The sequence below is a fragment of the Salarias fasciatus genome, chromosome 7, assembly GCF_902148845.1.
Source record: "Salarias fasciatus chromosome 7, fSalaFa1.1, whole genome shotgun sequence".
NCBI classification, from domain to species: Eukaryota; Metazoa; Chordata; class Actinopteri; order Blenniiformes; family Blenniidae; genus Salarias; species Salarias fasciatus.
In genome coordinates this window covers 29,055,109-29,071,381 of record NC_043751.1, presented here as the reverse complement: position 1 = coordinate 29,071,381, position 16,273 = coordinate 29,055,109, and positions in this window count along the sequence as shown.

Genomic DNA, 16,273 nt, shown 5'->3' with positions numbered 1-16,273 from the left:
TTGATATCGCTGTGAGATGAGATCAGTTCCAATGATAAATGAATGCAGATGTAGCGGAGCAGTCGATGCAGGATGCAGACGGCCAAACTGACCAAACCAGTTGCATTAGTGCAGTCGCGCATGAGTTTTTCTACAATCCAGCTGCAGGCTGGACAGGTGAAGTCCGCGCTTTGGAGATTCTTTAATATTAATGAGGAAAAAAAAAACAAGACTGACTGTAAATCATGTTGTGCCGAAACATCAAGACGAAGCGTAAGATGGTGCAACGGCAGAATTTTAGTGCATTTGAACCAGCAGAGTCCCTGTGGAGGTGATTTGTGGCTGCGCATAACCTTCCTATATCGTTTGCATATGGAGCATAAAGTACAAGTATCAGCTTAAGGTTAGTACTTGTTATCGTATTCATCCTTTAAAAAGTGGTATCGGTCTTCCCTTGTTTGAACATATTCCAAAAATAGATGCACATAGTTCATCCGCTGTGCAGTGATTCGGTTGATCTGCGTAAGTTCATCCCAGCTCTCGGCTTTTTGCTTCCTCTTGCTGTAATTAGCTCGCATGTGTTTATTTCAAGAAGCATTAACATTCAGATTACAGAGTATCCTCCTTAATGAACGAGTCATTAAACTAACCCACATGTTACGAGTAGCTCAGCTGCGCTGTATCACAACAGCTTTGTGCGCTTTTTCGTTTTTCGCCTCTGATAAAATAATTCCTCGACGACTCCTCGCCGGACTAATACCCTGGAACTGGAACGGCACTGATCATAACCAAACCGAGGTCGCTCTCCTTCAGCGAGCAAAAGTTTTCTTCAGCGGAGAAGCGTCACGTCACTGAAGGTCACAGCGATATCTGCTGTGAATACAGACGTAAGCTTCACAGTCAGGAGCTGCAGCTACAAAGAGTATGTTAATAACTGTGCTCTGCCACACAGACGAGTGTGACTGATACGACCCATTAAAAGGCCCCGCCATTGTGAGGCGTGCTGAGCGTCGGCTATGAATGAGCATGACTCACCAGATATCGCATCTGAGCTCATGGTACAGTTCAGCCTCTCAACCCCTCCGAGTTCATCCTGAAGAGGAGACGAACTGCGAAAAGTAAATAAGAAAGAGTGACGGGGAAAGGGGTGAATAAAGGAAGAGAGTGAAAACAGCATGAAAGGCCGCTCGCTTGCTCTATTGCTTTTCTATTCTTTTGTTGACAGGTGCTGGACATTGAATCAACAAAAGGAGTTTTTTTTTCCCCGACAGAAAGGGCAACAACATTTTCCACTGATGTCTCCTGACACCAGCAGGACTGATGTGGCTGCCATAAAAACCGCCGATTCATTTTAGCTGCAATAAAACCCACTAAAACCAAATTCTGATTTATTTAAGGGAGGGTGCTTTTAACTCGGGAGGTGCCTTCTGCCGTGTGATATCTGGACGGCGTTTTGACGTCTGCTCCCCGCATGAGAAGCCGTCACCTCTAATGAGGGCGGTAAGCTTCCATCCAAAACTCCATTTACGGTAACGAGCAGCAGCCAGTCTTAACGCTCCTGGTGTCGGCCTTTATTATTTCTGAGCGACTATGCCGGGGAGATTAGTTCGCATCTGCTGAAAATTCTGTTATTGCAATAAAGCCTGTGATCTCTGACTCTGACATGTATGGATGTGAACACATCAGTCGAGCTGTCTCTGCTGATCGCTGCTTATTTCGACAAGGAGAGCCTTTTATTTGCACCACGCCGTTGATGCTGTAGACATTTCTTTGGATCACATGGAAATATATTGACAGGAAGAGTGAAAGGTGAGGCGCTGGGCATGTTTTTGAAAAGCTGTTTGTTCTGAATATATTGTTGCTGTGGATCACGGCTTGTCAAAGTTTTAGAGCTCCAGAACACCTTCATTCATCTTCCATGCACACTTTATCCGCCGCGGGGTCAGGAGGGCATCCCAGACGCCTTTCATTAGCGGAATACGGTGAAAGGGAGCCTGTGTGAACCTGAGTGACGGAACTCATGGAGGCAGTGGCTGCACTTTTAAAGAGGTGTCAGAGTTTGGCGAATCGATGCGGACAGCGACCGGGCGCCGGTGGAGCCGTGCGAGCGGCGGGGTGACGTGCTCTTTGGAGCTGATTGAAACCCAGATGTGCCGCTGTGCTCTTGATCACCCGCAGCGATCTAAATGTGCATGTAGGGAGAGCTGTCAGACGGGGGCTGCGATGGTCGATGCAGAATATGAGGAGAGCAGCTGCCAGGACGAGGACTGGTGGAGCCTGGTCCTCCGGGGCCCAGTGGCATGACGGGTCGGCCTTCAAGACCGACTGCACATCGATCCTGACACCGGTCGTTCACAAGCATACCTCTTAGGTTGATCAATATCATCAATTATGCAACTGTTAATTGTAAAGGCAAGTTCATTTTGATTACTTCTGAAACACCTTGATCCTCAGACAGTTACACTCTCCAGTCCATCCCGCTGCAGACGCAGAGAGAGACAATCGTACAAGTCCACAGCCAGCACGGAGCGTGGGAGGAAGCCGGAGGACAACAACAACATGCAAACACCACACAGAAAGACCCCCAACCGTGGAGAAACTCATAGTGAGTCCTGAGAGCGAACCGCTGCCGCACCGTGCAGTAAATGGCTTTACTGTGGACTGGGAGGAGACCCTGTACCAACGTACATTATGCAAAAGGCAGTGCTTGTTTTGAAGAGTCAGAGTCCGTCAGTCGCGGAGTTCAGGCCAGTGTACACATTCTCATCATGTGCTGTTCGTCGACGGATGCCACACAGAAAGGTCAGGGGTTGAGCTTAAATCTGGGTCGTCTTGTTGTCAACTATGGTTTACAGTCAAGTCGGCACCACTCTAAGTCGGCCCCGGCCAACTCGGCACCGCCCCGGGATACAGTCAACTCGGCATCAAGCCAAGTCGGCATCTCGCCAAGTCGGCCTCGCGGGCGGGGGGGCTCTCGAGTGGCCGAGTTGGTCGGTGCGGACTTGACTGTAAGCTGCTTACCAACTCGGCCAAAAGCGTCTTTCTTTTTTTTTAATCACGATGGTGGATAATGTACCTGGGAGCTTCATGTTTGATGTCCGAGTAGCTTAGCTACAAGCGCGCAGCGCTTAGCGGCTGTCTGGTCATGTGACCGGTCCCAAGGCATTCTGGGAATCGTAGTGCAGCGATGCCGGCTGCGCCGCGACGATTTGCAGTTTTTTTCGTGCCGGCAGCGCCGCTTCTCCTCACATAGCAGGCAGGGGACTGGAGGACAAACTGTGTGGTTATGGTGACTGGCAGGTTAGAGGTGGAGAATGGACCTGGAGCTTCATGGTTGACGTCCTGTTTGAACCGAGTAGCTTAGCTACGAGCGCACAGCGCGAGCGGCTGTCTGGTCACGTGACCAGATCATGTGACCGGCATGTGATCCGCGAACGCTGCATGATCAAACCAGTCGCCTGCATTATAATTTTATTGTAATGTTCTCCACCCCTGAAGTTTGGTCAGCCAGTACAATTAGATTTACAATTAGATCTAAAACATGTAGGGTCACCGCTCCTGAGGACTGGAGTTTGACACGTGATTTAAATGTATACATGACGACCGTCATTTCAGTGAAATGAAATGTATATAATATTTTACCGGAGGGCTACGTTTATGAGCTTATGAACGCCAAGAAACCATATGAACAGCTTAACATGTACTACTGGTAATCGTTAGATATTACAGTCCCAGTTGCTATTGCTATTGACGCACACTAGATGGCGGGCAAACAACATTTACAACAAAATACATGCTTTTGCAAATGACAATGTTTGTTAAGAATAATGACTGATAAACTAACAATGTTGATCAGAAATGAACAAATCAGCATAAGCATAATGCAATACAGGTATTATGTTGTGGTTGGGATGCAATACAACAAGTATGATCGAGTTCGTCATGCAGCTTCGGTCTTCCTAGGTTTCCACTGATTGGGTAAAAATAAATTAATTGTACTGGCTGACCAAACTTCAGGGGTGGAGAACATTACAATAAAATTATAATGCAGGCGACTGGTTTGATCATGCAGCGTTCGCGGATCACATGCCGGTCACATGATCTGGTCACGTGACCAGACAGCCGCTCGCGCTGTGCGCTCGTAGCTAAGCTACTCGGTTCAAACAGGACGTCAACCATGAAGCTCCAGGTCCATTCTCCACCTCTAACCTGCCAGTCACCATAACCACACAGTTTGTCCTCCAGTCCCCTGCCTGCTATGTGAGGAGAAGCGGCGCTGCCGGCACGAAAAAAACTGCAAATCGTCGCGGCGCAGCCGGCATCGCTGCACTACGATTCCCAGAATGCCTTGGGACCGGTCACATGACCAGACAGCCGCTAAGCGCTGCGCGCTTGTAGCTAAGCTACTCGGACATCAAACATGAAGCTCCCAGGTACATTATCCACCATCGTGATTAAAAAAAAAAGAAAGACGCTTTTGGCCGAGTTGGTAAGCAGCTTACAGTCAAGTCCGCACCGACCAACTCGGCCACTCGAGAGCCCCCCCGCCCGCGAGGCCGACTTGGCAAGATGCCGACTTGGTTTGATGCCGACTTGGCTTGATGCCGAGTTGACTGTATCCCGGGGCGGTGCCGAGTTGGCCGGGGCCGACTTGGAGTGGTGCCGACTTGACTGTATCCCGTCAACTATCATGCATGACTCCTGCAAAGGTGGGTCTAATCTTGATTTTTGTCTTGTTTTAAAGCTGAACAGAAACAAGCTAGTCTATATTTATGGATGTAGTTATGAATATTTACTAATTGTTGTCAAGATGAAGAGAAAGACTGCTGGGTCATAGAAAGCATGTTTCTGTCTGTCGGCTGAGTTCCTGTGATCAGGACTGACGAGTGTTCAGTTGGCTGCCAGAGGATTGAAAGTATTGACCGAGTCACAGCCTCAGCGGCGGCTCCATTAGCTGACTGTGTTTCTAAGAAGGTCAAATCAACAGGTCAGACCTGAATTACACGCTTTCTGATGTTTAGGGCGCCGACATGCGCCTGTTCCTCGCACTTGACTGCGTCTCTGCCTGACACCTCTTCATCTGCGGCCCCGTTCAGCTCCTGCTTTTAAAACCTCCGCCGTTGACACGCGAGTCCAGCAGACGCACGGTGCTGCGAATATCTGCACGCGCAAGAACTCTCCAGTGACCGATCATGAGGAAATGATGGGTGCAATTTACATTATACCCCTAACAGTGCAAAACATTGCATCGGTTCATGTATAGCCTTTAATTTCCTCCCTGACATGTATTTAAATGCTGATCAGCTGCTGCTTCACTGATACATTCATCATGATTTATTGTGTGTGTTTTTATTATGAGAGACTCAGCCGGTGGAGAAATAATCTCATGAACTGCAGATTTGTCAAAGTGGGACAAGGTGAGCACTGAAATAAAGGACAAATTGGATGTTTGATGGATAAAGAGATGGAAAAACTCTGTTTTTAATGGCAGGAAAATGTGAGGGGGGTTTTTCCACTGCCTCGTTGTAGTTTCAAAACAAAACTATCTATTGGTTGTGCATTTTAATTTTGTTTCCTAATTAAAAGTGGCTGCTTTATAGCTTTCTAACACAGCGGGTATTGAGCTGCAGGACGGACCCTCGTCAGTTTAATTCAGGAAATGCCAATGGCAGCCATAGCGTCCAGTAATAATGGTAGTAATATCCTCCATCCGCTGTCTCCCACTCGGCTATTCAGACTCATTTATTCCCTCCTAGATGATCATTTAGCACCGATTAACACGAGATCTTCATCTGTAATGACTACTCGATTACCATTTTCACTGTCATTCTACTTATTCGTCGCAAGGTTAAGTAACGCCCTAAACCCGTGGCAATTGTTGAATGAGCCGTCGACAGATATTGGAGGTAATTACAGTTGCAATACATTCAACCAGGCATAAAGGCTCTTTTTATTCTCACTTCCATCCATCAACTGTTACTTGGTCGCTCGTCACTCTGATAATGCCTTCTGGAGCGCTTCGTTCTGATTGGCCGTGGAGCCCGGATGCTCACAAGGCGCCACATATACATATAGACAAGCTGGAAACCTCACACTCAGCACCACGGCGTAATTGTTGTGTTTGGTCTTCAGAAAGGTTGACACTTTACCCATTCATTCTGGCTGGAATGCATTTTAAAACAAAGTGATGGTTAATGTCAAAGGTTAGAAATTAGTTTGATCAGAAATGCGTTTACCCATCGCTGCACTGCTGGCCTGATTCTGAGGATGGTGTCTTTTTCATGGGAGTGCGATCAATTATGTGTAAAATGATTGGCTAGACTGTCATGGATTTCATACAGAAAGTCACGGTTCCTCAAACTGGACAAGTCACACGACTCCCCTTCCATTAGTAATGACACGACTTTGGCGTCCGAACTCCAGAGCTTATCTCCTGAAAGGAGCGCTCTGCATCCCGCCGCTTTGTGGTGATTTCCTGTAGCTTTCGCAAAATTACATGCAAATGAACCAATGTGTTTGTCTTATCTTTCGAAGGACGCTCTTATTGATGCAGTTTGAGGTGACAAATGTGACACGCAAATGAAATGTTTCACCATTTTGTTGAATAAAACATGTGCATGTACTCACGTTGAGCTACGACCACGGAAAAATACATTTTTACAAAATCTAAATGTTTAAAAATAAGCGTTTTTCTTCAGAGATCACACTCATTTCATTATTAATGATTTTGGTTTACCTATCTGTTAGCTTAAGGCTGCTTTTACACGACAGTGAAAACTGAATTTTTAACACTTTTACTTCAGAAACATTGCATAAACGGGGCCTCGGGTCACTGGTCAGTTACTTCCTGGTTGCGGAATGTCATCCGTACTTTCAGTCATAGGAGGAAATTTGAATTTTGGAATTTTTTCCTTATTGTATGAATAAAAACAGACAGAATGAATACACTGCTAAAGTCAGTGTTGTCCATCAAATGCAACATTTTAATGGGATTTTTGTAATCTTAAATTTAGAAATGTTTTGCTATAAAATACTGCCATTCAAGATAAATTTATCTGCCAGGATGCTAAAAAATCTGGTCTTTTTTTCCATAGTTTGCAAGCCAGTGCCTGTGATTGTGGTTTTTTTTCTCTCTCTCTCTCAACTCCTCATTTTCACGATCACTGCTTTGTGCGAAAGGACGTCCAATGAAATGAAAATACAGTTAAAAATTGACCCGGCGCTCCGATCAGTCTGGTAAAAAAAAAAAAGAAAAAAAAATACACTGATAGATCATTTAGCCCGATTCCCAGTTTTATTAAGAAGATTGACGCAGCGGGAAGCTTTTATCGGGGTCGCGGACAATCTTGTAACGCTGTCCTGCTCTCACATGAAAGAGGCGTCGACCTTGATGTGCGCTGAGACGAGGGTTCGGTACGTCGCTCCTTCCTCCAGCTTCTATCTGCTCCTGCTTTGATTAACAGTTTGCAAGAAGGAGCTGGTTTTCCCGGGGTGTTTTCTTTCTTTCTTTTTTTTTTTTTTTGTTCTCAAGGTCATCCTTTCCTCACTGACACATTTTCTCGGCTGTTTCATTTCATTACGTCTCCGATGGACTTCGGGGTTATTCCTCAACTTCAGATTGAACTTTGTGTGGCGAGCGGCTGAGAGCCATTGACCGTGGGGCCATTAGGAGCCGAGATGACTCCCAGTGACAAACGGCGTCTTTTTACTCCGCCGCCTCTGCAAAATCGCTGCCACAGTGTCTTTTGTGAACCGAGCCGAGACATTTAAGAAGCGATTGCCTGCGTCGTGAATAAAAAAAGTAAACATCACGGGGATTAAAAAAAAAGGTATCAGGAGGGAGATGATTTTCTACAGTTGAACTTTTTACCGCTGTTGCACAGCTGTTAGTTTTCAGACATGAAAGGAGCATCAATCCTCTTATCTAAGATGAGATACGTTTTGCACATATCCCTGAATTTTAAGATATTTTTACACTTTTTTTTTTTCCTTTAACAGAGTATTTTGATCAGACTACTTTTAACTCCAAGTTCAGTATTTTAAAAAGGAAAGATTGAGAATAATACTTTTCTTTCTGTACAAGCTGTTTTAAATTTCGGGTGGTCTGGAGAGTCCAGTCATTCTCAGGGCCAAAGACAGATTAATATCTTTATTGGCTGCTCCAGTGTGGCGTGGTTTTCATGAATGTGCGACGATACAACGGAACCTTCCACTGAATTGAAGGTGAACAACATCCTTCGGCACAGTGAATGTAGCAGGAAAAAGTGATTCTGGCAGCACATGTAGGAGAAAAGCTTGTTTATAGGGTAGATGGAGAACCTGGATGTGCTCTAACTGATTTTTTGGTTGTGACTGAGCTCAAACTTTGAGAATTTCATGTGAATCCTGTCATGTGAATGGAAAATTTGTGTTGTGCAGCATTCATCCAAACTCCCCATCAGTTTTGTGACATAGTCAAAGTCCCGATTTGGCCTGATCTCAAGTGAAACTGTCCATTTTGTCAAGTCTGCATTAGCTGAGGAGAGCACTTCATGAAGCCTGGTCCCTCTACTTCAGTCCATCAGGGATATATGTCAAGGTCATATAAATGCCACGTTCCTGTTTTCTGCTCTCTCTCTCTCTCGCACACGCAGAGGTGCTGCGTGGGAGGCCTTGATATGCAAATGAGGCAATAAAACAAAAGAAAGGGGTTTGTGGATGTCGCTGCGTGACGCCAGCAGCGCAGCGTCTGTCCTCATGTGAGACGCATCATATAGAACACAGCGCACAGTATATAACTGGCTTAATTAAAAGGAAACAGACACCGTAGCACAAGCTGATTATCCTCCGAGGAGCCGCACTATGTGGCATAATTATCATTATGCTCTTAAAAACAGTCATAGTGAAATGGGAATCGGATGAATAATGGCATCTGATTAATTATAAAGTTTTTTCACTTAGTGTGAAAATATGGTAATTGATATGAGAAAAAGGATTCTCTTGAACTGAGACTCGTGTAATATTAGTGTGAAACAAGAACAACATCAGAGCGGGGTGTGTTTTCAGTTCCAACAGCTTTACATTTCGATTTATGTTTAGACAGACTCTCGGTGTCTTATGGAAAACCGCAGCACATTATTCACCTCAAACATCAGCGCGTCTGCTGGGCTCAAGCTCAGGTTTCATCATTTCCATCTAAACTGGATCGAGACAACTCGACAGCAACGCTGAACAAATCATAGAGTTCTTGTTGAAACACAATTCTTTACTCTGATACTTTAGGCCTTATTCAAGTAAAATGATTGTTTTTGTGTTTTAGTTTGTAAAGTTGATTGAGGTTGCTGCAGCTTGAGTCCTGAGCTGAAACTGGCCGTAGAGATCGTATCCATCCCATATCAGCTTCTCTTCGTTGGCTTCCAAAGAAACCCAGACGGGACTCGACTCCTCCTGACATGTAAAGTCTCTAATAATCAAACTCCATCCCATCTAAAAGAGCTTCGCTCTGAGTGCAGGCCTGATTTAAAAACCCTCAGCCTCAATGCTTTTTGGCTAAAAACATTTAAAATTGTGTTGCTGTGGGTTCAGATGCTACAGCTTCTTTATTTTGACGTTATCTTCACTTTTCCTATATTTATCGTCCACCACTCTAATGAACTTCCTGTCGGTCCGAGTCTGTCCTCTCTCCTGCTTTCTCTGTCCTGCAGGCGTCCCTGGACAAAGAGCTTAAAGATCCTGATCTGTGGTTCCTGGGAAGATTTAACCACTTTGCTTGTTGCTAGTTGCTCTCTTTCCTCTTGACCTTGTTTTATTTTTTCATTTTGACTCGGCGATGCTCTCAGTCTGTGTGGGAGACGGCTCACTCTCCTCCCTTTTCCCTTCTTACTTGCACATTTGTTTATTTCACTTGTCCTTTGCTTTCCTACATTGTTATAACCTTAGCCATATGTTAATACGGTGTATTTAATTGAACCAATTCAAGCAAGGTAAATTAATCAACTGGTTTACAGCCACAAGGACTTTCAGTTTTTCCTTTGACAAAGATGTATTTCTCTATATTTGCAAAAAAAAAAAAAAGTATATACTGCAGAATTACAAGAGGATGAAACTATGGAGGAAAGAAGACGGAGGCGCATATCAGTAAACATTACAGTCATGAAAATACAAAAAGGTCAAGGAACAACAAGCAGAGGAAACACAGAGGTTGATAAAAACAGTGACCTAAACCACTAAACATATCAACTCAGAATCAGTCGAGACAGTTAAATAATTCAGTCTTTAAAAAAGGGCCGAAGAGAATCAGATCAATTTCAATGATTTGCCCTGAAACTTCCGACAAAGTGATGAATCAAAGTCTTTTGAGTGAATGGCTGAAGAAAACAGGGAAATGTGAAATGGAAGGACTCGTTCATTATTAATGAACATTTATATCAAACATTAGACGTGGCCTGTTTACTACATCTGCCTCGCAGACAGATCATGTGAGCCTCATCTCCTGGGACACGGCGGCTGCCGTGGAGATTCAGGACGTCATGGTCACACTTTCTCCTGTGATACTGAGGTTTGAAAAAAATTGCATTTTGATTAAAGTGCATGTTACTGTTCTGCTCGAGGTTGTCAAAAAAAAAAAAAAGGTCCAATATGCAGGTTGGTGAACTTCATAAAAACCTGTCAGACTCTCTGCTCTGCAAACAAAACTAAAGTAGAAAAAAACGGGTTGTTATTTGGGACGAGAAAGCCTGAACGCAGCACGTCTGTCCTTAAAGCACCAATCGCTGTATAACGCCATTCACTGTCCCCCGGGGAAAATGAGCACAAGTAGACAAAAGCCCGTGAAATCAGCGGGGAAAACAACCAGTAGGCTGAACGCGCACGTCGTCAACACGAGGACTTATATTTGAAACGCGTGTTCCGGTCCGACCTTTCCGCTTTTAAACCACACGATCTCATACGTAACTGCGCATGAAGGCATCATGCTGGGCTGCTCAAAGTAAACAGGCATGGTTACTGCTTTGTTTATGTTTCCAATGCATGTACGTACAGCCACACACGCACACGCACACGCACACACACACTCCTTTGTTGTCACAGAAGTATTTTATTATGTGGCCCACCACACCGGGAAGCAAAGAGGAGGCCTGGGCTCCCTGGAGGACCAATTTGTTTTCACTGTTGGGCTCATTGTGGTTGGAAACCTGTGATTTTCCTGCAGATAAGTACAAGAAGCCCCGGATGAGTCCGGCGCATTCGCTCCCTGATAGATTTACGCTGATGCGACTCAGAGGAGGCTTTGTGTGGAACACAGAGAGTCATTTATTTGTAGATATATGGACCGTGGACATTGATTATTACTGCTGTTGTAAGACTCATTTGACAAAGAAACCAAGAAGTAAGAGAAAAGAAAAGCCTCCGTCCGCTGCAGCTCGGCATCTCCTGCCTGCTGTTCGCGCCACTTCATCACTCTGAACACTCATATATTCTTATCGGAACTCTGCAGTCGTGTTCACTGGTGTTTTATGTTCACCTTGTCGAGACTTTTCACAATAATCTACAGTTTTAGACTGAATGAGAAACCTTTTGTTTTGGCTGCCCTCAGTAGCTTTCACTTTTAGATTAGTTTGGGAAACGAAGAGAGAAAAATTGAAGGAGGAAGCTTTGAATTGTGTCAAATAAAAAAAACTGGTTGTTGTATTTCTGACAAAGCTGTCCTATTAGAAAATGATGGATTCTCATTGGAGTGCGCCACACTTGTACAATTACAGGTCATCTGGCAGAACGGCTGCAATTTATCTCAGATTTACAGCGATATGGTGAATATATAACCACATCCATAAAACTTTCTTGTCCCATCCTTTGTTTCGAGCTGAAAAATCTATGTGTCAGGACATTGGACGGTAAAGGCCATGGCATTGTAGATTATCAGTGGGGACAGAAGCAGAAAATCTCACACTTACTTTGCAAAAAAATGAAGCTGACTTCATTTCTAAGTCATCGTGGTAAATTAAACACACCGCTGTCTGTTTTCTTGTATTCTGGTTGGTGAAATATCCCAAAATGATCCTACATCTGCTGCATTATGCTTTTTTTTTTTTTTTTTGCTCACATTGATAGCATGACTTTGAGGTTTGAAAGCACTGAGGTAACTTTCATGCTGATATCTCAGCTTAAAGGTGCTGTAGGCAGGATTCGGCATCTCCGCCATCTTGCTTAGGGCTACCTTAGCAAGATGGCGATTTGAAACCCAGCACAGCCAATCCTGTCCTGTTTTCTCTGACATCACGCCCTTATGCAAGTTAAGCCCCTCCCACATGAACGTGTGACGAACGCCCCTCGACCAATCACGGTTAGAGCCTCAGGGGCTCTTCTGATTGGTCAAAGATACCTGGAGCTGTCGAGATTCCTTTTCAGCTCAGAACAGAGACAGATGGAAACGCTGCGCCCTCGCGGTAGTGCAATTATGCTACACTCCTAAAGGATTATCAGTGGATATTCTAACATTTAATCCAAAGAAAACACAGAAAAATTAGCATTGACTAGCAAAATCCTGCCTACAGCACCTTTAAGTTAAAGTGTTGTTTGGTTTCATGTACTTTTAAGAAATGTGTTTTGTTTATTTTTTCTTGAAATTTTTTTACAATTTTCTCGGTGGTTTGTGGTTTTGCAGGCTTGAGCCTCTTGTGTCGAGTTTTGGCCCTCGAGCCTTATATTTGACACTCCCTGCCTTTAAAAAAGAAACAAAAACAGATGTTTCTACTTGAGCACATCTGTTAACTTTCCACTTGTGTGATTGATTGTCCGTCAGTAAAGAAGATGAGTTTTCTACTGTTTCTAAGTTTGTGTCAGGACATGACTTTATTACAACATACATGCAATAATAAGCCCTCTTAATGCATATTCTATACGCCAACCCGTACAAACTGCCTTGTTTGCTTTAAGTCTCACGACTCCAGGCAGTGAAAGTTCAAAAAAAAAAAAAAAAAGTCACCTCTGAAAGTTTGCAATTATGTGTGTCATATTAATTAGGCCTGTAATTTTTCCTCGTGCTCCATACTCCCCGTTCACACTACAGTTGTTCATAAATGAATTATCCACATGGTGCGGTCATGGTCTGATTCAGGCAATTTGCTTCCTTCAGAAGCCACTGAACTCTGTGGCGATTGGGCCGCAGCGCCACACACACTCCGTCCTCTGCCTCGCTCTTTGCTCCAGTCCAATCAGCGCCCGGCGGCTTCACGGACCGCTGCGTCGGGAACCCGCCGAGGAAATGAACGCTTACATTGTGGCAGCAATTTAGAAATGAGCCGCGGCGCCTCAATCAAATCAGTGAATTCAAAAGCAGCAGGGTTGAGAATCGCAGCATTTTGTATACCATTATCATAATGACAGCTCGGATGTACAAAGCCGGGTGGTAATTCTTAACATTATCTCCTCCCTCTTCCTTTTTTTCTTTTTTTTTTTTTTTTTAAATTAGGTGCAATCATAACCTTTCTGTTTGTGTTCAGGTTCATCTTTTATTTTTTTTTTATCCTGAATTTCAATTTATAGCACATCATACTAACAATTAACCTCACATAACACTTTGTATTGCAGAGCAAGTGAATATGTTTGCATGAGAGAATAATCATCTCCGTCTCACTATTGTGGTGATGGGGAGTGAAATTGAAAGGAGCATGAAATTGCCAGTTGCTAAATTAAAATTATAGGCTAAAAATGCCCCCCATATACAGAAGAGGAGAATACAGAAGCAGGTGATGAATAAGTGTGTTATTCACAATAATCAAGTCAATCAACAGTTAAATGCCAACTAACCCGGGGTGACTCGACACTTCCAACACTGACAACATATCAATCATGTTTTTTTATTCTTTGTCGTAATAAAAATTAGCTTTAATTTAACATCTTCCATCAACTGGAAGGCTCAACTGTTATAACTGTGTTAATGATTGTTTTTTCTTACGAGACTGTATGAACGCAGACTTTTAAAAGTCTGAAATGACGTCCGTACATCTCATTTTATACTAGATTATTATGTCATATATTCCTTGTTCAGATATATATTTTAGAGCGGCACCCTGTTGCAGTGGTTCGTCCTCCAGCTGAATTCAAAGTCCTCCAGATTTCCCCCTAGGGGTGTGACGAGATCTCACAAGATTAAATTATGATGATATTTCTCGTTTAAATGAAGAGGGAATGTTTGGCACAAGGCAGAGCCGACACCTTGCCAAACGTGGACAACGGACTAGTTTTTCTGGAAAATTCCAGTCCGAGCGGACAGCAAAATGGCCAAAATGCGGTCAAAATACAGTTTTTAAGTCCGTCTTCCCAGTGTCCTGCAGAAGCTCCTGATGTTTCTTGGTTTGATAAAGCATCATCTTCTTGTGTTGTTTGTTTACAGAACGCAGCGGAGTGTCTTCTCCGGTGTATTTCTGGTAGAGTTATAAAGATAAAGCCCCTAAAGGCCTGACATATGATTCGAGTCATTTTCATGATGCAGAAACATTTAAGGCCGAAATTATTTATATTCCAGGAAAAAGTAGGCTCAGAGCTGCTTTTTTTTTTTTTTTAATTCACCGGAAATGATACAGATATTTTCCAAAAGTTAATAAGATGATTTACAAGAAGCACCATTGTGGGGGAAAATATTTCTATACTTTTATTTACATTTGAACAAAAAAGTGTTGTTGTTTTTTTTTTTTTTTTTGCTTTTTTTGTTTTAAACATGTCCTCCATTCTATCCTCACAGCATGTCCCTCTATAAAGACACCTGTCTCCAGGGGACATTCCCACTTGGATGTTAGGGTGTCCTCTCATTATACATGTGCACAAAATGCAGCTGTATTGTTTTCTGACTGTTTATAAAAAAAAGTCTATTTTTCCAGTCATATATTTTGTCATTTTATTTTTATTAAAAGTAAAGTGGAAAACTTGTCTCATCTCGTGATCGTGACACGAATATCATGTCTTGTGTCGTGAGCTGAGTGTCTCGTTACACCGATAGTTCCCACATAGTCTGCAGACAGATGTAGCACGCTTCAAAGACTGTTTCCTTTGCCACTAAAGTTTATAGAGGACTTCCATCAGCAGTAAGACACTGCTGTGAATTGGCAGACTAACGCCCGCCACCGATTGTGCAAAGTTGCTGCTGCACACATTAATTGCAAAACATCTTTCAAGTTCAATCATGGATCGCCTCACAGCTTTAATATCAAATGTTCACCGGTTAATGCCGGAGTTTGATTTGACACGGGAAGCGCTGGAGTCCAAGCTCCGGATTTGGCGAACCAGTTTGGAGGTTATGTGTCAGCAAAGTGGCCGGTTAAGCTACTTAACGTATTACAGAGAGTTATTGTCATGTTTTTCTTGGTTCTGCTTGAGAAGCCTCCATCGCGTGGACTTTGCCGACTTCCCTGAAGGAAGATGGTGGATGAATCAGGGAAAAATCCCACAGAAACAAGAGAAGGAGAGGAGATAATTCCTTGATTCCTTGGCAGAGTGGCCAAAACAAACTGCAAAAAAAAAAAAAAAAGCTGAAAGAAAAGATTAGGCTTTTCCTCTTTTTCATCGGACTGCAGTCACAAACAGCGCAGGATTTGGCAGCACCGGCACAGGCTCCATCGAGGTCACGCCCACAGACTTCCACAGAGTTTTAGTTTCCGTTTTTAATTGCTTATCTGCAAGTTAGTAATTAAGCATTTTTCACACACTGAATTTTGAACAACTTTGTGTTTACTGTTAAGTCTTGGCAGGCGTCGCTCTCCTCTTCTTTACTATGTCAAGAACAAATAAGATTGGGATTTCTGTTCTGTTTTGGGGTTTTTTTCCCAGTGTTAATAATAAGCTATCTGTGCTGTTCAATAACGGTAAACAAACACTTCCAATGTGGAAGGAAGAATGAAACTTTCCCTAACTAAAGCAGCGCTGATATCTGCAGTCTGTGTGGTCAGTAAGTCATAATGACTGATGATGAACATCATATAATTAGAGCAGACAGTTTTCACACATGAGTAGATTATCCTTGGAAGGGTGGCTTTTCCACTGGATTAAATATGTCCTCAGAATGACTCCAGACCTTGATTGTTTGTCTTCTGTGCTGTTTTATCATCTTTCTGTGCTTTCCCCAAACCCCAACTCGTCGAGGCAGATGGCTGCCCACACTTCTATTGGCTTTTTTCTCCTTTTCACTGTTTTTCTGGAGGTAATTGTTAGATTTTTTTTTTGGTTTGTTTGTTTGTTTGTGTTCTTTCTGTAATGTCTTGGCCATGCTATATTCACTAGATGACTTTCAGCAAATGGACCTCAGACTGTGTGGGCTTCACTC